Source organism: Cebus imitator, unplaced genomic scaffold, assembly GCF_001604975.1.
Source record: "Cebus imitator isolate Cc_AM_T3 unplaced genomic scaffold, Cebus_imitator-1.0 Scaffold17, whole genome shotgun sequence".
Taxonomy (NCBI): Eukaryota; Metazoa; Chordata; class Mammalia; order Primates; family Cebidae; genus Cebus; species Cebus imitator.
The window spans coordinates 5,978,307-6,004,515 of NW_016107332.1; the positions used below are offsets into that span (position 1 = coordinate 5,978,307).

The 26,209-nt window shown below is 37.7% G+C and overlaps 1 protein-coding gene across 6 annotated transcripts in view; it reads left to right on the forward strand.

The window, feature by feature from the left end:
• ALPK1 (alpha kinase 1) overlaps positions 1-26,209 on the forward strand; it is a 165,989-nt gene that overhangs the window by 62,339 nt on the left and 77,441 nt on the right. For 4 of the 6 annotated variants that reach the window (XM_037731943.1, XM_037731937.1, XM_017509944.2 and 1 more), the window contains exon 3: positions 15,639-15,719. The exons of the other annotated variants lie outside the window; for them this stretch is intronic. The gene's annotated coding sequence lies outside the window, so the exon portion shown is untranslated. The remainder of the gene's footprint in view (positions 1-15,638; positions 15,720-26,209) is intronic. 6 annotated transcript variants of the gene reach the window in all.

The following is a 26,209-nucleotide window of genomic DNA, read 5'->3' on the forward strand; positions in this document are numbered from 1 at the left end:
CCTCCTTCCCTCCCTTCCTTCCTTCCCTCCTTTCTTTTCTTTTCCTTTCCTTTTCCTTATTTTTGAGATAGGATCTCACTCTGTCACCCAGGCTGAACTGGACTGCAGTGGTGCAATCTCAGCTCACTGCAACTTCCTCCTCTCGGGCTCAAGATATCCTCCTACCTCAGCCTCCTGAGTATCCGGGACCACAGGTGCATGCCAACACACCTGGTTAATTTTTGTAGGGATGGAATTTTTCCATGTTATTCAGGCTGGTCTTGAACTCCTGTGCTCAAGCAATCTGCCTGCCCCAGCATCCCAAAGTGCTGGGATTACAGGTGTGAGCACCACACCTGGCCATACTTTAATTTTCTAATCCACTCTCCCCATGAAGGACATACGGTTTGTTTCCTTTTGTTTGTTTGCTATTACAAATTGTGTCACTATGAAGATTCTTATACATAGCCCCTAGACACAGATATAAGAATTTCTCTAAATTAGTGTATATACTTAGGAGTACACACTGTGTCAGTGTGTGTGTATCTTTGATTTTACTGGATAGTGCCAAACTGTAGGTTCCAATAATGGTTACTTGGAGTAACTAACACTGACTATTCTTGACAATGGTTAGTTAGCTTTTTTCAGTTGTTTGTTTCAGTCAACAAATTGTGAAAGGGCTGGGTGTGGTGGTTCATGCCTGTAATTTCAGCACTTTGTGAGACTGAGATCTTATAGGCATGAGCCACCACACCCTTTGTGGATCACCTGAGGTCAGGAATTCAAGACCAGCCGGGCCAACATGGCAAAACCCTGTCTCTACTAAAAATACAAAAAATTAGCTAGGCATGTTGGCACAGGCCTGTAATCCCAGCTACTCAGAGGCTGAGGCAGAAGAATCACTTGAACCTGGGAGGCGGAGGTTGCAGTGAGTTGAGATCATGCCACTGTACTCCAAACTGGGCAACAGAGTGAGATTCTGTCTCAAAATACAAAAAAAAAAAAAAAAAAAGAAGTTGTAAAGAGTTTTCCATTGTGGCTTGAACTTGTGTTTCCTGATTACTAATGAGGTCAGACACTTTTCATATGTTTATTAGCCATTCACATTTCTTCTCCTGTGAAGCGCCTGTTCAACTCTTTTGTCTATTCTTTTCTTACTATGTGCTTGGTCTTTTTCTCATTGATTTACAGAAAATCTTTACATATTCAGGGTAGAAATCTTTTGTCAGCTACCGAAGCTATGAATACTGTCTCCCAGTTTGTGATTTTTCTTTCCACTATTTTTTATGGTGTCATTTTACTAATCAGAAGTTTATCTTTAATTGTAATCTTTTCCCTTATGATTTTCTTGGTTTTTGCAAGGGCTTAACACATTTTTTCCTACTGAAAGATGATAAGGGTATTCTCTATTAGATATTCTCTTTTACACATTGTGCAGTTTTGTCTTTCACATTTAAGTCTTTAATATTGATTTAAAATAAATAAATAAGCAATTAGCTCAATACCATATATCAAGCTCTGTAATAAATCAAGTTCCCATATATATATAAGTCTCTTGCTGGACTCCCTATTTTATTTGTAAGGTCAATTCTTATTCTTCCTCTTCCTCCTCGCCCTTCCCCTTCTTCTTCCTCTTCCTCCTCCCCTTCTTCTTCTCTCCTCCCTCTCCTCCCTCTCCTCCCTCTCCTCCCTCTCCTCCCTCTCCCTCTCCCTCTCCTCCTCCTCCCTCTTTATTTTTCCATACAGAGTCTTCCTCTGTCACCCAGGGGCTGGAGCATAGTAGTATGTTCTTGGCTCACTGTAGACTCTGCCTCCCCCTGTTCAAGTGATTCTCAAGCCTCAGCCTCCCAAGTAGCTGGGATTATAGGCATAAGCCACCATGCCCAGCTAATTTTTGTGTTTTTTTTAGTAGAGATAGGATTTTGCCATGTTGTCCAGGCTGGTCTCAAACTCCTGGCCTCAAGTGATCTGCTCACCTCGACCTCCCAAAGTGCTGGGATTACAGGCATGAGCCACCATGCCTGGACTGTACAATCAATTTTTCTAAGTGCCAATAACTTTTATATCATTTAATTATATATCAATTTATTGATTATTGACATTTGGTATAACACTGTGCTCTTCTCATTATTTTTCATCAGGAATGTCTTTATTATTCTTTAACTGTTTTTCCATATAAATTTTAGAATCACCTTGTTAGGTTACACACCAAGACACACGTACACAAATAGAACTGTTGATTTTGACTGGAGTTTCATTAAAGTTACAGATAAATTTGAAGGGAATCAAAATCTTAATAATGTTGAGTTTTCCAAGCCACAAACATGGAATATATCCTCATGTCTTTCAGTTAAGTAAATGTTATAATTTTTTCTCTGAAAGTCTTGTGCACCTATTAGAATTACTCTCAGATACTTCATATATATTATCTTTATACTTTACATATTTTGTGCCATTATAAATGGTATATTTTTATTAAGTTACATTTTCTAAGCATTTGTTGCAAATTTATTTTGCCTAAAGTTAGATTTTTTGGGTTGTAATTTATAAAATTTTGTTGGTAAAACTATACGTTCCTGATGTTTTCTTTGTAGGAAGCTTTTCAACTATTGATTAAAATTTTGTAAGATTATAAGACTACACAAGATTTCTATTTCTTCTTGATCTTGATTTCTATTCAGATATATTTTTGTTAAGAGTTCCTCATTTTATCAAAGTTTTCAAATTTATTGCCATACAATGTTTCCAATATTCTCTTTATTGAAATTCTACTTTGAATTCTACATTCTACTTTGAATTCTACACATTTGATAGGTAGTATTTGTCATTCCATTATAATATTTTTGACTTTTCATGATTATTTCTTTGACCTGTAAGTTACTTAGAAGTTCATTTTTAAATTTTCATGTATGGGTTTTTTTTCTAGTTATCTTTTTATTATTGAATTAGTTTTGGGTCACACAATGCCATCTGTATGATAGTAATTCTTTGAGATTTGTTAGGATTTGCTTTAAGGTACACAAGGTGTTAAACTCATGTAAATGTTCCAGGTATGCTTGAAAATAATGTGTATTCTTCAACTGTTCCACAAATTATCTATTAGATCAAGTTTGTTAATTGTGTTGATCAAATCAATTATATCATTACTGGTTTTGGTCTACTTAGCGTATTAGTTTCTGAGATGTGTGTTACATTTTCCTGCTATAATTATGTATTAGCATATTTTTCTTTATGGTTCTTTCCATTTTTGCTTCATATGTATTGAAGTTATACTACTAGATGCATATAAGGTTAGAATAGCTATGCCTTCCTGGTGAACTGAACCATATGTCATTATTATCTTTTTATTCCTACCAATGCTCTTTGCCTTAAAGTCTATTTTGTCTTATATTAACATGGCTACCTCAAGTTTCTTTTAGTTAGTGTTTTTCTAATATATCACTTTCCATTTCTCAGTATTATTTCTGTATTCTTTTTGTATTCTTATGCTTTGGCAAAAATCATTTAGCAAAATTCATATAGCTATTTTTTAATCCCCCTTTAACTTTTATAGTATTTAGTTAATTTATACTTATTGAAAATATTGATATACTTAAAGTAATTTCCACCATATTATTTTGTGTTCATATTTATTCTGAATCTTCCTTATTTTTTTTTCCATTTTTCCTGCCTTCTTTTCAGATTATTTTGCTTCCTTTCGCTTTTGTCCTTCCTCTAGCTTCAAAGTTATATGTTTTATTTCAATTTTTACAGATGATCTTAGAAATTTTATCATAGTCTAAAGTTAATGCCTTCCCTCCTCCTGACCAATTCAAAGATCTTAAAATACTTTAATTTCAATTACTCGCCTCATGATTTAAATGCTGCTTGTATATATCTATTTTGCTTATTATGTACCATTTTGGTTAACAAATAAAATTGCATATATTTACAGTGTACAATATGATGTTTTGAAATATTAATATATTGTGGCATGACTAAGTCAAGCTAATTAACATATATATTGCCTTACATATTTATCACAGTCTGTGGTGAGTACACTTAATATCTACTCTCTTAGCAATTTGCAAGCATATAATACATTGTTATTAACCACAGTCACCAGATACAACAGACCTCTTGAGTTCATTTCTCTCTAACTGAAATTTTGTATTGTTTGACCAGCTTCTCCCCAGTCCCTGTCCCCATCCCTGCATCTCCTAGTAATTCCATGCTGTTCTGTTTGTATGAATTCAACATTTTTAAACTTCACGTATATGTGAGATCATATGCTATTTGTCTTTCTGTATCTGTCTTACTACATGTAACATAACATGATCCTCCAGGATCATCCATGTTGTTGCAGATGACAGGATTTCCTTCTAAAGCTGAGTAATATTCCATTGTGTATATATATGACATTTTCTTTATCCATTTATCCTTGATGGAGTTTAGGTTGGTTCCATATCTTGGCTACTGTGAATAATGCTGCCATGAATATGGAAGTGCAGAAATCTCTTCAATACCTCATTGTTGCTGTAGCTTTAATACAACCAATTTTTGCTTAGATTTTGCCAATAATCTGCAAGTTTTTTGTTTATTAGTTCTACTTGACTCTCAAGCCCTTGATCAATGATCTTTCTTCTCTCTAAAGTACATACTTTGGAAATTTGTTTAGTGATGATCTGTTGATGTTTCTTTTAAAATACCTTTATTTGGCAGGTTTTCTTCCCCAGCATATGAAAGATATTCTTTTGCTGTCTTCTTGTTTACATTGTTCCTTTTAAGTAAGCAACTGTACGCCCATTGTTGTTTCTTTGAAAGTTATTTGTCTTTTCTCTCTAGCTGCTTTAAAGATCGTCTATGTCTTTGGTGTTCCATGGCTTCATTATGGTATTTCTATATATGGATATTAATTTATTATTTATCCTGCTTGGGGATCCTGAGTATTTTGTTTGCAGTTGGCCCTTAATAGATTACTTGATGCTTTTGCCTCACAGCTTGTAAGATTATCTCCTTCGTCCTGGCTTTAGATAACCTGATGACTATGTGCCTAGGTGATAATCTTTTTGCAATAAATTTCCCAGGTGTCCCAGTTGTTCTTTGAGCTTCTTGTATTTTAACGTCTAGATCTCTACCAAGGCCAGGGAAGTCTTCCCTGATTATTCCCTGAAATATATTTTCCAAAATTTTAGATTTCTCTTCTTCCTTGGGAACACCAATTATTTGCAGGTTTAGTCCTTGAACATAATTCCAAACTTCTTGGAGACTCTGTTCATTTTTTAAAAAATTCTTTTTTCTTTGTCTGTCAGATTGGTTTAATTTGAAAGCCTTGTCTTCAAGTTCTGAAGTTCTTTCTTCTACTTGTTTGATTCTGTCTTTGGTGTTCCATAGGTTCATTATGGTATTTCTATATATGGATATTAATTTATTATTTATCCTGCTTGAGGATCCTGAGTATTTTGGTTACAGTTGGCCCTCCCTATTCTCAGTTTGCACATCAACAGACAGCCTACCATGGATTGAAAATAATTGAAAAAAGAGATAAGCAGAAAGTGGTGGATAAGAGGCAGGACTAACTTGCAGCTCCCACTCAGAAGGACAGAACAGCATGCAGAGATCTATACTGTGAAGTTTTATTCCAAGAACCACCATGGGAACACACCAGGAAAGCCGAGATAATCCACAGAGCCTTTGATGGAGGTGGATTGCCTCTGCAGGTTCTGTGGGACAACTGAGGAACTGTGAGTCAGCTTGCTTTCTCAACTGGAAAGCTTGTTGTCCATGACAAGTTCTCAGCCCCGTTCACTGGCTGCCTGGAAGTAAGTCCGGTGCTGTTGGGGAAGGGGCACAGTGGGAGTGAGACTGGCCTTTAGGGCTGTAGGCTGCCTGGAAGTGGGGTGAGGCCTGTGGCTGCTGGTTCTCCCCCCACTTCTCTAGCGACCTGTGTGTGTAATGCAGCAGAGGCAGACTTAATCCCCTGTGAGTATAACTCCACTGGCCTGGGAACCAGATCCCCATTCCCCACAGCAGCTGCAGCAAACCCTGGTCAAGGAGAGTCTGAGCCTAGACATGCCTAACCCTGCCCCCATCTAATGGTCTTTCACTAGCTGCCCTGGTAGGGATGACAAAGGACACACTCTCTTGGGAGATCTATGGCTCTACCTACTGACTGACCCTAGGGCAAGTTTGCATCCTCCCTATACAACCACAGCTGATGCACTCTTAAAAGTGCTACCTCCTGGCTGGAGGTCAATGAACACAAAACCAGTGCACTAAACAAAAACACAAGCAAGGGCCCTCACTGCACTGGAACAAGTGCTGGTATCCATGGCTGAGAGGCCTGAAGATGAATCACATCACAGGTCTCCTTGCAGACACTTCCCAGTAGCTCTGCTGGGTGACTAGATCAAGAAGAACAATAACAATCACTGCAGTCTGGTTCTCAGGAAGCCCCATTCCTAGGAGAAGGAGGAGAGCCTCACATAAAGGGAGCACCCAGGAGACAAAGGAATCTGAACAGCAGATCTGAGTCCCAGATCTTCCCTCTGACATACTCTAACCAAATGAGAAGGAACCATACAAACAATCTGGTAATATGACAAAGCAAAGTTCTTTGTCACCCCAAAAAGATCACACTAGCTCACCAACAATGGATCCAAACCAAGACAAAATCTCTGAATTGCCAGAAAAATAATTCAGAAGATCAATTATTAAGCCAATCAAGGAGGCATCAGAGAAAGGTGAAGTCCAAATTAAAGAAATAAAAATAATAAAAGATGGTAATGGAAAAATCTCAAGTGAAATAGTATAGATAAAAAACAGTCACAACTTCTATAAATCAAGGACATGCTTAGAGAAAGGTAAAATGCACTGGAAAGCCTCAGCAACATAATTAAACAAGTAGAAGAACTTCAGAGCTAAAGACAAAGCTTTCAAATTAAACCAATCTAATAGACAAAGAAAAAAGAACTCAAGGAAATAAGAGAGGACACAAACAGATGGAGAAACATTCCATGCTAAGGGTTAGGAAGAATCAATATCATTAAAATGGCCATACTACCCAAAGTAATTTATAGATTCAATGCTATCACCGTCAAGCTACCAATGACCTTCTTCACAAAACTGGAAAAAACCACCTTAAACTTCATATGGAACCAAAAGAGAGCCCGCATAGCCAAGACAAACCTAAGCAAAAAGAACAAAGCTGGAGGCATACGCTACCTGACTTCAAACTATACTACAAGGCTACAGTAATCAAAACAGCATGTTACTGGTACCAAAACAGAGATATAGACCAATGGAAGAGAACAGAGGCCTCAGAAGCAACACCACACATCTACAAACATCTAATCTTTGACAAACCAGACAAAAACAAGCAATGGGGAAAGGATTCCCTGTTTAATAAATGGTGTTGGGAAAACTGGCTAGCCCATGTGCAGAAAGCAGAAACTGGACCCCTTCCTGACACCTTACACTAAAATTAACTCCAGATGGATTAAAGACTTAAACATAAGACCTACACCATAAAAACCCTAGAAGAAAACCTAGGCAAAACAATTCAGGACGTAGGCATAGGCAAGGACTTCATGACTAAAACACCAAAAGCATTGGCAACAAAAGCCAAAATAGACAAATGGGATCTAATTAAACTCCAGAGCTTCTGCACAGCAAAAGAAACAATCAGTAGAGTGAACCGTCAGCCAACAGAATGGGGAAAAAATTCTTGTAATCTACCCATCTGACAAAGGGCTGATATCCAGAATTGACAAAGGGCTGATATCCACAATCAACAAAGAACTAAAACAGATTTACAAGAAAAAACAAACAAACAAACCCATTCAAAAGTGGGAGAAGGATATGAACAGACACTTTTCAAAAGAAGACGTATACATGAGGCCAACAAACATATGAAAAAATGTTCATCATCACTGGTCATTAGAGAAATGCAAATCAAAACCACATTCACATACCATCTCATGCCAGTTAGAATGATGATCATTAAAAAAATCTGGAGACAACAGATGCTGGAGGGGATGTGGAGAAATAGAAACACTTTTACACTGTTGGTGGGAGTATAAATTAGTTCAATCATTGCGGCAGACAGTGTGGTGATTCCTTAAAGACCTAGAAATAGAAATTCCATTTGACCCAGCAATCCCACTACCAGATATATACCCAAAGGACTATAAATCATTCTATTATAAAGACACATGCACACGTATGTTCGTTGCTGCACTGTTTACAATAGCAAAGACCTGGAACCAACCCAAATACCCATCAATGATAGACTGGACAAGAAAAATGTGGGACATATACACCATGGAATACTATGCAGCCATAAAAAAAGATGAGTTTGTGCCCTTTGTTGGGACATGGATGAATCTGGAAACCATTATTCTCGGCAAACTGACACAAGAACAGAAAATCAAAGACCCCATGTTCTCACTCATAGGTGGATGTTGAACAATGAGAACACATGGATGCAGGGAGGGGAGCATCACACACTGGGGTCTGTTGGAGGGGGCTAGAGAAGGGACAGGAGAGAGTGGGGAGGATGGGGAGGGATAACATGGGGAAAAACGCCAGATTTTGATTTTGAAAATGCTGTGGATTCAATATAGGCAAGTCTCTTACTTTGAAAAAAAATGCAAACATATTTAATAAAACTCACCTTGATCAATTTGCTCAAAAAAGGGAGTTATCAGCGTATATATTATTCAATTTAAATTCTCTTTGATTATGTGTGCATGAATATTTTATTACAAAATGTAAAGTACCCCATATAGTTTGAAACATTTATTGTTAAAGGAATAAAAAGCTACTTTTTCGCTCAAATAAAAAAGACATAGAATGGCAGAATGGATAATAACTCACCAACCACATAAGGACTCATATGAACTTAAGGTAAAGGGGTAGAAAAAGATATTTCATGCAAATGAATATCAAAAATGAGTAAGAATAGCTATTCTTACATTAGACAAAACAAACTTTAAAGTAACAGTAGTTAAAAAAGAAAAAGAGGAATATTATATAAAGATAAAAGGACTAGTACAACAGGAAAATATCGCAATCCTAAATATATGTGCACCTAACACTGGAGCTCCCAAATTTATAAAAGAATTACTAATAGGCCTAAGAAATGAGATAGACAGCAACACAATAATAGTGGAGGACTTCAATACTCCACCAACAATAGTAAGCAGGTCATCAAGACAGAAAGTCAACAAGGCAACAATGGATTTAAACTATACCCTACAACAAATGGACTTCACAGATATTCATAGAACATTCTACCCAATAACCACAGAATATACATTCTATTCATCAGTGCATGGAACTTTCTCCAAGACAGGCCATATGATAGGCCACAAAACAAGTGTCAACAAATTTTTAAAAATCAAAATTATATCAAATACTCTTTCAGGTCGCAGTGGAATAAAATTGGATATCAACTCCAAAAGGAACCATCAAAACCATGCAAATACATGAAAATGAAATAATCTGATACTAAATGATTATTAGGTCAAGAATAATATCAAGATTGAAATTTAAAAATTCTTTGAACTGAATGATAATAGTGACACAACCTATCAAAACCTCTGGGATACAGAAAATGCAGTGCTAAGAGGAACGTTCATAGCATTAAATGCCTACATCAAAAAGCCTGAAAGAGCATAAATAGGTAATCTAAGGTCACACCTCAAGTAACTAGAAAAACAAGAAAAAAGCAAATACAAATCCAGTATTAGAAAAGAAATAACCAAGATCAGAGCAGAACTAAATTAATTTTTTTAAAAAAATACAAAAAATAAATGAAACAGCTGGTTCTTTGAAAAGGTAGATAAAACTGGTAGACCAGTAGTGAGATTAACCAAGAAAAGAAGAGAGAAGATCCAAATAAGTTCAATTAGAAAAGAAATGGGTGATATTACAACTGATACCACAGAAATACAAAAGATCATTCAAGGCTGCTATGCACACCTTTACGTGCATAAACTAAAAAACCTAGAGGAGGTGGATAATTTCCTGGAAATATGCAACTCTCCTAGATTAAAACAGGAAGAAATAGAAAGTCGGAACAGACCAATAACAAGTAGTGATATTGAAATGATAATTCAAAAGGAACTAAAAAATGAAAGTCCAGGACCAGATGGATTCACAGTTGAATTCTATCAGACATGCAAAGAAGAATTGGCACAAATCCTATTAACACTATTCCAAAAGACAGAGAAAGAGGGCATCTTCCCTAAATCACATTATGAATCCAGTACTGCCCTAATACCAAAACCAGGAAAAGACATCACAAAAAAAGAAATCTACAGACCTATTTCCCCAATGAACATACATGCAAAAATCCTCAACAAAATACTAGCTAACAGAATCCAACAGCATTTCAAAAAGATAATGCACCATGATCAAGTGGGTTTATATCACAGATGCAGGGATGGTTTAACATCCACAAGTCAATAAATGTGATAGACCACATAAACAGAACTAAAAACAAAAATCACATGATCATCTCAATAGATGCAGAAAAAGCATTTGACAAAATCCAATATCACTTTATAATTAAAACCCTCAGCAATATCAGCATAGAAAGGCCATTCCTTAAGGTAATAAAAGCCATCTTTGATAAACTGACAGCCAACATTATACTGAACATGGAAAAGTTGAAAGCATTACCCCTGAGAGCTGGAAGAAGACAAAGATGTTCACTATCACCACTTCTATTCAACATCGTACTGAAAGTCCTAGCCAGAGCAATCAGGCAAGAGAACGAAATAAAGGGCATCCAAGTTGGTAATGGGGAAATCAAATTGTCACCGTTTGCTGATGACATGATCGTATACCCATTATAGAAAAGCCTAATGACTCATCTAAAAAGCTCCGAGAACTGGTAAATAAATTCAACAAAGTTTCAGGGTACAAAATTAATGTACACAAATCAGTAGACCTGCTATACACCAATAGTGACCAAGCTGACATTCAAATTGAGAACTCAACCCCTTGTACAATAGATGCAAAAAAATATATATATATATACAGTACTAAGGAATATACTTAACCAAGGAGGTGAAAGACATCTACAAGGAAAACTACAAAACACTGCTGAAAGAAATCACAGACAACACAAACAAATGGAAACATATCCCAACGCTCATGGACTGATAGAAAATGAGCATAATACCAAAAGGAGTCTACAAATGCAGTGCAATTCCTGTCAAAATACTACCATAATTCTTCACTGAATTAGAAAAAAAAATCCTAAAATTTATATGAAACCAAAAAAGAGCCCACATAATCAAAGCAAGACTAAGCAAAAAGAACAAATCTGGAGGCATCACATTACCTGATTTCAAACTATACTATAAGGCTATAGTTACCGAAACAGGATGGTACTGGTATAAAAATAGGCACATAGACCAATGGAACAGAATACAGAACCCAGAAATAAAGCCAAATACTTACAATCAACTTATATTCAACAAAGCAAACAAAAATCTATCGTGGGGAAAGGACACCGTATTCAACAAACGATGCTGGGATAATTGGCAAGCCACATGTAGAAGAATAAAACTGGATCCTCATCTCTCTATATAAATCAACTTAAGATAGTTTAAAGACTTAAATCTAAGATGTGAAACCATAAAAATTCTAGAACATAACATTGGAAAAATTTTTCTAGACATTGGCTTGGGCAAAGACTTCTTGACCAAGAACCCAAGAAAATCAAATACAACAAAACAAAGGTAAATAAATGAGATTAATTAAACTAAAAACTTCTGCACAGCAAAACTAACAATCATCAGAGTAAACAGACAAACTTGAAAATCTTCTCCATATATACATCCAGCAAAGGACTAATTTCCAGAATCTACAAATAACTCAAACAAATCAGCAAGAAAAAAACAAACAATTCCATCAAAAAGTGGGCTAAGGTTATGAATAGTTTTCAAAAGAAGATATACAAATGGCCAACAAACATATTTAAAAAATGCTTAACATCACTAATGATCAGAAAATATAAATCTTAGCCACTATGCAATACCACCTTACTCTTGGAAGAATGGCCACAATAAAAAAAAATAATAATAATAATAGATGTTGATGTGGATGTTGTGAAAAGGGAACACTTTTTACACTGATGGTGGGAAAGTAAACTATCCCAACTACTATGAAAAATTGTGTATAGATCCCTTAAAGAACTCAAAGTAGAACTACCATTTGATCCAGCAGTCCCATTCCTGGGTATCATTAAATGAAGAAGATACTTGCATATGCATGTTTATAGCAGCACAATTCACGAATGCAAAAATATGGAACCAGTCCAAATGCTCCCCAATCAATGAGTGGATCAAGAAATTGTAGTATATATATATACCATGGAATACTATTCAGCCACAAAAAGAAATTAAATAATTGCATTTGCAGCAACCTGGATGAAATTGAAGACCATTATTCTAAATGAAGTAAAGGAATAGAAAACCAAACATTGAACATTCTCACTCATAAGTGGAAGCTAAGCTATGAAGACACAAAGGCATAAGAATGACACAATGGACCTTGATGACTCAGGGAAAACGGTGCGAGGGGGTGAGGGATGAAAGACTACACATTGGGTACAGTGTACTGCTCAGGTGGTGGGTGCACTTAAATCTCAGAAATCAGCAGTAAAGAACTTGTAACCAAACACCACTTGTTCCCCAAAACTTGTAACAAGTAACCAAACACCACTTGTTCCCCTAAAACCTATTAAAAGAAAATAAATAAATACATAAATTAAAAGTAGGTTATGAAACAGTATAAACATTTTTGATCCCAACTATAATTTTAAAAACATGTATATGCATATAAAACAGAACAGAAGACTGTACATCAAAATATTAACTGGTTATTTCTAATGTTAAGATCAAGGAGAATTTCAGTTTTCCTTTTTATCTGTATTTTTTACTAGTTTCTGTCTTACAAATAATTATAATAAAAGTTGTTTTTTTAATGGTAAAAAAGTTAAAAAATTAAAAATAAAAAAATACAGCATAACAACTATTTACATTATATTAGGTATTATAAATAATCTAGAGATGATTTAAAATAAGGGGAGAATGTGTAAATACTGCACCATTTTATACAAGAGACTTGAACATCCTTTGAAAGTGGTATCTGAAGAGGGTCCCAGAACCATTCTCCCATGGATACAAAAAGATACTATATTTCTGTCTCCTGTTTGAAAAATTTGCAATCATAATTATCTCTTCAAATGATTCTACTGCTGCTCCCTCTTCTTTTCATCTAAGACTCTGATTAGAAATGTTAGACTTTTTCTACCTGTTTTTTAGCCTCTATTCATATATTCTATTTCTTTGACTTTTTTCATTTGAATCCTAAGTGATATGTTCTGATTTATTATTCAGTTCAAAAATTCTATCTTTAGCTAGAGCTCTCTCTCTCTCTCTTTTTTTTTTTTTTTTTTTTTTTTTTTTTTTTTGAGACAGAGTCTTGCTCTGTTGCCCAAGCTGGCATGCAGTGGCATGATCCTGGCTCACCCCAACCTCCACCTCCCAGGTTCAAGAGTTTCTCCTGCCTCAGCCTCCCAAGCAGCTGGCCACCTATAATTTATTGCACCACCATATACACCACCACACCTGGCTAATTTTTGTATTTTTAGTAGAGACAGGGTTTCACCATGTTGGCCAGGCTGGTCTCGAACTCCTGACCTCAAGTGCTTCACCCACTTCGGCCTCCCAAATTACTGGGATTACAGGTGTGAGCCACTGAGCCTGGCCTACAATGAATTTTTTTTTTTTATCAAATCTATGCATTCATTTAATTTGAAAATTTTAGTTATTATAGTTGTATTTCTAGAAATTCTGTCTGATTCTTAATCTGCTTATGCTGGATTGTCATTGCTGGTGCCTGATAGAGAAATGTATTCTTATTGTACATTGGAGACCAGAATACATTTTCTCATAGAAACAATGTGAGAAATGAGTGTAGATTAAAAAGTCATTTTAGATTATCTGGGTGTGGCGGCGCATGCCTATAATCCCAGCTACTTGGAGGCTGAAGCACAAGAATCATTTGAACGTGAAAGCCAGAGTTTGCAGTGAGCCGAGATCGCGCCACTCAACTCCAGCCTAGGTGACAGAGCGAGAGTCAATTTCAAAAAGAAAAAAAGAGAAAAAGAAGAGAAGAGTTGTTTTAGAATAATATATATGAATTAAATCGGCTCTGTGGGCTTGCTTATGGATCTAACCAAGGATTAACTGAACTCCAACATAGATAATTTAAATTGAGCATTCAGAGTACAATTGTGTATTATTGCCCTGCATAATTATCTAGTTTACTTTTTAATATATTTGCATCTTATCCTTCTAATTATTTGATAAATTCCTTGACAGTAAAGATCATCACTCATACTTCTTTACTCTTCTCCACATATTCTAGCTTGGAGATTCTGACTAGTTGGCTAGTGGGTTATAGTAGCAGTGGCGATCAGTAGATGATGGCATATATTTGGAGTCATTTTATTTTTTCTGACCTATTCCCTAATAGGGGTACTAACTGTCCAGTGAAAAAGACTCAAACACAGATTCTAAAAGAAATGAGGCTTTGAATAACCCACTTGTTTGCTTACTTTTTACGATGGCTGATAAGTCATTTATCCCATAACTCAGCCACTCAGCTAAATTCTAAGTTACCAATAGAACTGAAGAATTTATATGTCAAAATCACACGCAGAATATATAAACACATGACTAGTTAGCTGTGAGTGTGCACTTGTGCCTTAAAGGGTATCATTCTAACTTTGTTTGGTATTTATTCTAGAATTATCTGTTTGTATATCTGATTGCTTTTCCTGGACCCTTTCTATTTGATTTTTAAGAAAAAAGATACAGGGGAGGGATGTTAAAAGAGAAAAAGTAATTTGCTGGTTACCAAACATATTGGGGAACTCCCATTATTTAAATGTAAAAACAATATACAGCTCACAGAATGCCACAGTTCTGGGGAGCAAAAACTGATATGTGTCAAGATTGAAAATGATTCTTTTATAATTGAAGTTGACCAAAATTTTCAGCAGGACTGTTGCCTGAAGGAAAGTTCCTTTGCTCCAGCCTCTGTTATGCCTAACAATGAACCATACAAGTCTGGGCAGATGGTTGGATTCCAAAGTGTTTCTCATGTTACAGTATTTTCTTCCTATTGTCTCCTCTGAATTCTACAGAGAAAAGGAAAAATGTTATGACTTTCAGAAAGTATAAATGTCTTCAGCACATTTCTGGAGAGTTCCAAGTACTAAATATGAATTACTTTGGAAATCTCTTCTTCCTTTTCAGAAATGTCATCTTGGCTAAAATATGATTTCTTATTGTGGATAATGTGATTTATCTTCCTTACTTTTACAGGTAGAAATACAGAATAGAAGATGTAGTTATGTCTTTTCCTAGGCCATCTCTTCTACACTCCTTGTCTCAAAACATGGTAACATCGTCCATTAAGTTTTGAGCTATGGTGAAGCAGAAACTGGTACTTTTTCTTAATAACATTCATATCTATCCAATGCCAATGTTGCATTTATTCCCCAAACAGCTCTCAATTCTGTTCAGTTTTCTACATCTCTAATACCATCGCTCTGGTTGAAAGTCCTGATATTTTTCTTCTCCCTTTTAATGCAGCTTAAAAATGCTAACAGACACCGTAGAAGATAGCCAATTAGGAGCAGCTCAGGATTGCAGCTCCCAGCAAAAGTGCGGAGGGTGAGTGGATGCAGCATTTCCAGGCGGATTTTTGTTGCCCACAGATCAGGAGATTCCCAGGCGGAGGAGCCCCACGGGTCACCAGCACAGCTGGTTTGGCCCCCACAGTTGTTTTGGCTGGTGTGGCTGTTTTCGCCGGCGGGGCTGCTTGGGCCGGCGCCCTGGCGCAACAGCTCTCTGTACAAAATACACGGGTCCAGGCACCATTTTAGCTGGCGATTGGAGCTCCTGGGAGACAGAGTCACCCATTCATCTGATTAAAAAGGGGACTGAAACAGGGAGCCAGACCAGGAGATTCCTGGGCAAAAAAGTGCCACAAATCTCAGCGTGGTTGTTTCAGCCGGCACAGTGGGGCACTGCATGGGACATCACACAGATCCTGGCACCTTTTCAACAGGAGACTGGAACACCTGGGAGACAGAATCGACCGTTCAACTAAAAAAAAAAAAAATGAGGCTCTGAGGCAGGGAGCCAGGTGATCAGGCTCAGCTGGTCGCATCCCCACAAAAAAACAGCAATTGGAAACACTCTGGATTGAGAGTTTCACAGCAAGCACAGCTGAACTCGGGATGGTCCAGCTCTGTGGGGGAGGGGCGTCCACCATTACCAAGGCAGTCCACCACTATGGAGGTAGCTGCCATTGCTGAAGCAGTCCACCTTTGCTGAGGCAGTCCGCCATTACAGAGAGAGTCTGCCATTATAAAAGTGGGCCGCCATTGCCGAGGCAGTTCTAACTACACTCATATAAACAGGACTGCAGGGAACTTCACACGGCAGCTGGGCAGAGCCCACAGCAGCTCAGCAAAGCCTCTGCAGGCAGTGACTAGGCTGCCTCCTCTCCGGGCAGGGCAGCCTGAAAAAAGGCAGCAGCACAACAGAAACTCATAAATAAAGCCCTAACTCCCCAGGACACAGTACCTGGGGAAAAAAAGGGGGGGGGGTTATGAATTCTGCTGCAGTGTTAAGTCGACTTAAACATACCTGCCCAGCAGCTCTAAATGAACAACAGAGCTCACAGCTCAGCACTTGAGCTCCTATACAGGACAGACTGTCTCCTCAAGCAGCTCCCTGACTCCCATATATCCAAAGAGTCACCTCATAAGGAAGAGCTCAGACTGACATCTGGCACGTATCCTTCTGGGACAAAGATAGCAGAAGAAGAAACTGGCAGCAACCCTTACGGTTCTGCAGCCACTGCAGGTGATCCCCAGGCAAGCAGGGCCTGGAGTGGACCGCAGCAGTCCTACAGCAGAGGGGCCAGACTGTTAGAAGGAAAACTAAGAAACAGAAAGAAATAACTTCATCAACAACAAACAGGACATCCACTCAGAGACCCAATCTGAAAGTCAACAACTACAAAGACGACAGGTGGATAGATCCATAAAGATGGGAAGAAACCAGCCCAGAAAGGATGAAAACACCCAAAACCAGAACGACTCTAATCCTACAAGGGATCACAACTCCTCACCAGCAAGGGAACAAGCCTTGATGGAGAAAGTGTGATGAATTGACAGAATCAGGCTTCAGAAGGTGGCTAATAAGAAATTTCTGTGAGCTAAAAGAACATGTTCTAACCCAACTCAAAGAAACTAAGAACCTTGAAAAAAGATTTGACGAAATGCTAAAGAGAATAAACAACTTAGAGAGGAATATAAGTGAATTGATGGAGCTGAAAAACACAACACGAGAACATAGCGAAGCACACACAACTTTCAATAGCCGAATTGACCAAGCAGAAGAAAGGATATCAGAGGTCAAAGATCAACTAAATGAAATAAAATGAGAAGGCAAGATTAGAGAAAAAAGAGTAAAAAGGAATGAACAAAGTCTCCAAGAAACGTGGGACTATGTGAAAAGACCTAATTTACATTTGATAGGTGTACCTCAATGTGACAGAGAGAATGAATCCAAGCTGGAAAATACTCTTCAGGATATTATCCAGGAAAACTTCCCCAACCTAGCAAGGTAGGCCAATATTAAAGTCCGGGAAATACAGGGAACACCAGAAAGATTTTCCTAAGTAGAGCAACACCAACGCACATAATCGTCAGATTCACCAGGGTTGAAATGAAGAAGAAAATGCTAAGGGCAGCCAGAGAGAAAGGACAGGTTATCCACAAAGGGAAGCCAATCAGACTCACAACAGATCTCTCAGCAGAAACCCTACAGGCCAGAAGAGAGTGTGGGACAATATTCAACATCCTTAAAAGAACTTTCAACCCAGAATTTCATATCCAGCCAAACTAAGCTTCATAAGTGAAGGAAAAATTAAATCCTTTGCGAACAAGCAAGTACTCAGAGATTTGATCACAACCAGGCCTGCTTTGTAAGAGCTGAAAGAGGCACTAAACATAGGAAGGAACACCCAGTACCAGCTACTCCAAAAACATACCAAACAGTAAAGAGCATCAACACAATGAAGAAACTGAATCAACTAACGGGCAACACAGCTAGCTAGCATCAAAATGGCAGGATCAAATTTACACACAACAATATTAACCTTAAATGTAAATGGGCTAAATGCCCCAATCAAAAGACACAGACTGGCAAATTGGATAAAAAGCCAAAACCTGTCAGCGTGCTGTATCCAGGAAACCCATCTCACATGCAAGGATACACAAAGGCTCANAATGAAGGAGAAAATACTAAGGGCAGCCAGAGAGAAAGGTTGGGTTACCCACAAAGGGAAGCCAGCCCATCAGACTCACAGCAGATCTCTCAGCAGAAACCCTGCAAGCCAGAGGAGAGTGGGGGCCAATATTCAACATCCTTAAAGAAAAGAATTTTCAACTCAGAATTTCATATCCAGTCAAACTAAGCTTCATAAGTGAAGGAAAAATAAAATCCTTTGCGAACAAGCAAGCACTCAGAGATTTCATCACCACCAGGCCTGCTTTACAAGAGCTCCTAGAAAGGAACAACCAGTACCAGCCACTCCAAAAACATACCAAATGGTAAAGAGCATTAACACAATGAAGAAACTGCATCAAAAACAGCCAGCTAGCATCAAAATGGCAGGATCAAATTCACACATAACAATATTAACCCTAAATGTAAATGGGCTAAATACCCCAATCAAAATATACAGACTGACAAATTGGATAAAAAGCCAAAATCCATCGGTATGCTGTATCCAGGAAACCCATCTCACATGCAAGGATACACAAAGGCTCAAAATAAAGGGATGGAGGAAGATTTACCAAGCAAATGGAGAGAAAAAAAAATCAGGAGTTGCAATTCTCATCTCTGATAAAATAGAGTTTAAACCAACAAAGATCAAAAGAGACAAAGAAGGACATTACATAATGGTAAAAGGATCAATTCAACAAGAAGAGCTAACAATCGTAAACATATATGCATCCGGTACAGGAGCACCCAGATACATAAGGCAAGTTCTTAATGAATTACAAAGAGACTTAGACTCCCACACAATTATAGTGGGAGACTTTAACACCCCATTGTCAATATTAGACAGGTCAACCAGACAGAAAATTAACAAGGATATCCAGGACTTGAACTCAGACCTGGACCAAGCAAACCTAATAGACATTTACAGAACTCTCCACCCCAAATCCACAGAGTATACATTCTTCTCAGCACCACATCGCACCTACTCTAAAATTGACCACATAATTGAAAGTAAATCATTCCCCAGCAAATGCAAAAGAATGGAAATCATAACAAACAGTCTCTCAGATGACAGTGCAATCAAGTTAGAACTCAGAATTCAGAAACTAACTCAGAACTGCACAGCTTCATGAAAACTGAACAACTGGCTCTTGAATGTTGACTGGATAAATAATGAAATGAAGAAAGAAATAAAGATGTTCTTCGAAACCAACGAGAATGAAGACACAACATAGCAGAATCTCTGGGACGCATTTATAGCAGTCTCTAGAGGAAAATATATAGCAATAAAGGCCCACAGGAGAAGCAAGGAGAGATCTAAAATTGACACCCTATCGTCAAAATTGAAAGAGCTAGAGGAGCAAGATAAAAAAAAAACTCAAAACCTACCAGAACAAGAAATAACTTAAGATCAGAGCAGAACTGAAGGAGATACAGACACACAAAAAAAAACCTTCAAAAAATCTATAAATCCAGGAGCTTGTTTTTCAAAAAGATTGACAAAATAGACAGACTGCTAGCCAGATTAATAAAAAAGAAAAGAGAGGATAATCAAATAGATGCAATAAAACATGATAAAGGGGATATCACCACAGAATCCACAGAAATACAAACCATCATCAGAGATTATTAGAAACAACTCTATGCACATCAACTAGTAAACCTGGAAGAAATGGATGAATTCCTGGACACTTTCCTCCTCCCAAGCCTAAACCAGGAACAAGTTGAAACCCTGAATAGACCAATAACAAGGTCTGAAGTTGAGGCAGCAATTAAGAGCCTACCATCCAAAAAAAGCCCAGGTCCAGATGGGTTCACAGCCGAATTCTACCAGACATACAAAGAGGAGCTGGTACCATTCCTTCTGAAACTATTCCAAATAATCCAAAAAAAGGGAATCCTTCCTAAATCATTTTATGAGACCAACATCATCCTGATACCAAAACCTGGCAGATAATCATCAAGAAAAGAAAACTTCAGACCAATATCCATGTTGAACACAGATGCAAAAATCTTCAATAAAATACTGGTAAACCGATTGCAACAGTACATCAAAAAGCTTATCCACCATCATCAAGTAGGATTCATCCTGGGAATGCAAGGCTGGTTCAACATACGCAAGTCTATAAACATAATTCACCACATAAACAGAACCAAAGACAAAAACCACAAGATTATCTCAATTGATGCAGAGAAGGCCTTGACAAAATTCAAGAGCCCTTTATGCTAAAAACCCTCAATAAACTAGGTATTGATGGAACATAACTCAAAATGACAAAAGCTATTTAGGACAAGCCAAAAGTCAATATCATACTGAATGGGCAAAAACTGGAAGCATTCCCTTTGGAATCTGGCACTAGACAAGGATGCCCTCTCTCACCACTCCTCTTAAATATAGTATTGAAAGTTCTAGCCAGAGCAATCAGGCAAGAAAAAGAAATAAAGGGTATTCCAATAGAAAAGGAGGAAGTCAACTTGTCTCTATTTGCAGATGACATGATTTATATCTAGCAGACCCCATCATCGCAGCCCAAAATCTCCTGAAGCTGATAAGCAACTTCAGCAAAGTCTCAGCAAACAAAATCAAGGTGCAAAAATCACATGCATTTCTATACACCAAAAGCAGACTTAAAGAGAGCCAAATCAAGAACGAACTGCCATTCACAATTGCTACAAAGAGAATAAAATACCTAGGAATACAGCTAACAAGGAACGTAAAGGACCTCTTCAAGGAGAACTACAAACCACTGCTCAACGAAATAAGAGAGGACACAAACAGATGGAGAAACATTCCATGTTCACGGTTAGGAAGAATCAATATCGTGAAAATGGCCATACTGCCCAAAGTAATTTACAGATTCAATGCTATCCCCATCAAGTTACCAATGACCTTCTTCACAGAACTGGAAAAAACCACCTTAAACTTCATATGAAACCAAAAGAGAGCCCGCATAGCCAAGTCAATTCTAAGCAAAAAGAACAAAGTGGGAGGCATCACACTACCGGACTTCAAACAATACTACAAGGCCACAGTAGTCAAAACAGCATGGTACTGGTTCCAAAACAGAGATATAGACCAATGGAGCAGAACAGAGGCCTCAGAGGCAACACAACACATCTAGAACCGTCTGATCTTTGACAAACCTCACAAAAACAAGCAATGGGGAAAGGACTCCCTGTTTAATGAATGGTGTTGGGAAAAGTGGCTAGCCATATGCAGAAAGCAGAAATTGGACCCCTTCCTGACACATTACACTAAAATTAATTCCAGATGGATTAAAGACTTAAAGATGAGAATTAATATGTTAAAAACCCTAGAAGAAAATCTAGGCAAAACCATTCAGGACATAGGCATAGGCAAGGACTTCATGACCAAAACACCAAAAGCATTGGCGACAAAAGCCAAAATAGACAAATGGGACCTAATCGAACTCCACAGCTTCCACACAGCAAAAGAAACAGTCATTAGAGTGAATTGGCAACCAACAGAATGGGAAAAAATTTTTGCAGTCTACCAATCTGACAAAGGGCTGATATCTAGAATCTACAAAGAACTAAAACAGATTTACAAGAAAAAAGCAAACAAGCCCATCCAAAAGTGGGCGAAGGATATGAACAGACACTCTATAAACGAAGACATACATGAGACCAACAAACATATGAAAAAATGCTCATCATCACTGGTCATCAAAGAAATGCAAATCAAAACTACATTGAGATACCATCTCACGCCAGTTAGAATGCCAATCATTAAAAAATCTGGAGACAACAGATTCTGGAGAGGATGTGGAGAAATAGGAACACTTTTACACTGTTTGTGGGAGTGTAAATTAGTTCAACCATTGTGGAAGACAGTGTGGCAATTCCTCAAGGACCTAGAAATAGAAATTCCATTTGACCCAGCAATCCCATTGCTGGGTATATATCCAAAGGATTATAAATCGTTCTACTATAAGGACACATGCACACGAATGTTCACTGCAGCACGGTTTACAATAGCAAAGACCTGGAACCAACCCAAATGCCCATCGATGATAGACTGGACGGGGAAAATGTGGCACATATACATCATGGAATATTATGCAGCCATCAAAAACGATGAGTTTGTGTCCTTTGTAGGAACATGGATGAACCTGGAAATCATCATTCTCAGCAAACTGACACAAGAAAAGAAAATCATACACCACACGTTCTCACTCATAGGTAGGTGTTGAACAATGAGGACACAAGGACACAGGGAGGGGAGCATCCCACACTGGGGTCTGTTGGGGGGAAATAGGGGAGGGACAGTGGGGGCTGGGGAGTTGGGGAAAGATAGCATGGGGAGAAATGCCAGATATAGGTAATGGGGAGGAAGGCAGCAAATCACACTGCTATGTGTGTGCCTATGCAACAATCTTGCATGTTCTTCACATGTACCCCAAAACCTAAAATGCAATTTTAAAAATGCTAACAAATGTCTGTTACTCAATAATATCTCTCTGAGCCCCACGTTTGCCTTACTTCCAATCAGCTGTTTCTTTCTCCATTTGCAATAATACCTAACTGATCTTCCTGCAGTTGCCTCCCTGCAAGCTCCCACCCCACAGTATGCACCACAGCTAAAACAGAGTGATTTTTTCCAAACACTAATCTGACCATGGTCCTACTGCTACCAATATTGTCCTAGCACTCTCAGAGTGAAGATACAAATTTTTACCAGGAACAAATATGCTACACAGCCCTTATTGACCTCTCCAGTCTTACCTCATATCAACTTTCTCCTATTATCTCTAGTTCAACCAACCTGTCCGCCTTTCATTCCCTCTCTATTTCCTTCTATATAAGAGCCATTCTCCACCATTTTAACTTCATTAAGCCCTATCTCTCTTTCAAAGCTTAATTTAGGCATCACATCATCAGAGAAGCCTCCACTGATCTGCCCTAGCTTTACTCAAGTGATTAGGTCAAGTCCTGTGATTTGCCTTCATGCATCTGCATGCCCTATCTCTCTTTCATATCACTTAGACAAAAGGAAGAGATTTATGATCTTGTGCATCAGGAATCAGTGTTGCAAGTGAGGAAACCAAAGGAAATACGTATATTTAGTAATCAACTTCTGAAATTCAAGCCAATATTTCTAACCACACAAAAATAAACATACATAAAAACTACATATAAGGGTTCTCAAAAGAGCTAGGGAATTTCTTAATAAGCAAATATCAAATATTCTTTGGCAATAAACAACATGGTCTATCTAGACTGCTGCTGGATATGTAATTTAAGAGCTAGAAAATCTTAACAATTGTCCCAACCTCTCCTTCAAAAACACAAAGGAGAAAAGCCAAGCTCAAAAGTGAGTCTCAGAAGTCTTACAAATAGTTAATGATAGAGTATAAAGTAGAATTAATCAACACATATCTGTTGAACGCTCTTGTGTGCCTTAGTTTCCTATTTCTAGGTCCTCTTTTCATTACTATATGCTGTTTCTACTTAAGTCATTTCCAGAAACAGAGCAGTTAAAATTTACTTTAATTTCTCAATATAAAAAACTACTTTCTTTTTAAATTTTATTTTAATTGACAGATTAAGTTATATATATTATGGGCATACACTGTAGAATGGTTAAATCAAACTAATTAACATTATCTCACATACGATTTTTTGTGGTGAGAACACTTAAAATCTACTCTCTTAGCAATTTGCAGGTATATGATATGTTGTTTTTAGCTATCATCACCGTGACATCTTGTAGGTCTCCTGAACTTATTCCTCCCGTCTAACTGAAATTTTGTATCCTTTGACCAACATCTCCTTAATTCCCCTATCCCCCATTCTCTGTTAACCACCACCCTACTCTCTGTTTCTATGAGTTCAACAACAGCCTACTTTCTACCTTAAGGGAATGATACAACGCTAAGAAAACATAAGCCTTTAGACAAAAGGATGATGTACTACTAAAATTATATTAGAATGCAGTTTTATTTATTTGTGCATGAGCTCTTCCTATTTCTTTGTTATACCTCCCTTTCTAGATGAAGTTCTATAAAAGAATGCTGGGAAAGAGAACCCCCTTCTTGCTTTAATTTTGGACATGAAGAAAAATGAGTCTCCAACTTACCTGCAGCTCACTCCAAGCCAAGTTTGTTCTTAACCTTCTAAACCACCAAACATATTTTTAAATCTCAATGCTAACCTCCCATTTTAGCCAATATCTCCCTCTCTAAAGGAATGATGGGAATGGGATATCATTGCTACATGGCCTGTTGTTCACTGCAGTCCACTAACTAGTTCTTTTATTAGCTCACTGAAGTACTCAGAAGGAATGAACATACGTTGCTGTACTCTCTGCAATAGTAGTATAAGGATAAAATTCTGAGCAGCCTTTACTGCTTAGTTCTTTTCATAGGTAGGCAGGCTGATAGCCAGTTTGAGGCAAAAAACACAGTGGAAACCTTTTAGTCCAACACCCAATCCATGCAGAAATACTTTTTTGAGGTATCCTAAACAAAAAAGAGATTAAATTTGCACAGGTGTACCTCGAAGATATTGTGGATTCAGTTCCAACCGACTGCACAGAAGCAAGTAGCACAATAAAGAGAGTCACACAAAGCCAAGTGCAGTGGTGCACACCTGTAATCCCAGCTACTTGGGAGGCTGAGGCAGGAGTATCACTTGAGCCTAGAAATATGAGACTAACTTGGACAACATAGGGACTCCCATCTGTAAAAAAAAAAAAAATTTAAATTATAAAGGTGAGTTACATGAATGTTTTTGTTTCCCAGTGCATAACACTAATAAAAGTAATGTTTACACTATACTATAGTCTAGTAAGTGTACAATCATATTATGTCTAAAAAAGTACCCACCTTAATTAAGAAATACTTTATTTCTTAAAAAAATGCTAATGATGATCTGAGCCTTCAGCAAGTCCTAATCTTTCTGCTGGTAGAGGGTCCTGCCTCAATGTTGATGGCTGTTTACTGATCAGTTGCTAAAGCCTGGAGCGGCTGTGGCAATTTCTCAAGTTAAGACAACAGTGAAGTTTGCTACATGGATTGAGTCATCCTTTTCCTAAAGATTTTTCTGTAGCATGTGATGCTGCTTGATAGCCTTCACCCACAATAGAACTTCTTTCAAAATTGCAGTCATCCTCTCAAATCCTGCTGCTGCTTTACCAACTAAGTTTATGTAATATTCTACATACTTTGTTGCCATTTTAACAGTGTTCACAGCATCTTTACCAGGAGTAGATTTTATCTCAAGAAACCACTTTCCTTGCCCATCTATAAGAAGAACGTCCCATTCATTTAAGTTTTATCATGAGATTGCAGCAATTCAGTCACATCTTAGGCTTTGCTAATTCTAGTTCTCTTGCTATCTCCGTTACATCTGCAGTTACTTCCACCACTGAAGTTTTGAACACCTCAAAGTTATCTATGAGGTTTGGACTCAGTTTCTCCTGAATTCCCGTAAATGGGGATATTTTGCCCCCCTCCCATGAATCATGAATGTTCTTAATGATATCTAGAATGGTGAATCTTTTTCAGAAGGTCCATTAGAGGAATTTGTTTTGCCCAGATCCATCAAAGAATTACTGTAAAAGATATAAGCTGTAATCACTATAAGCTATAGCCTTATGAAATGTATTGCTTGTATGATAAGACTTAAAAGTCTAAATTACTTCTTGACCTAGGGGCTGTAGAATGAATGTTGTATTAGCAGGCATAAAAACAACATCTGCTATCCCCATCAAGCTACCAATGACCTTCTTTGCAGAACTGGAAAAAACCACCTTAAACTTCATATGGAACCAAAAGAGAGCCCGCATAGCCAAGTCAATTCTAAGCAAAAAGAACAAAGCGGGGGGCATCACACTACCA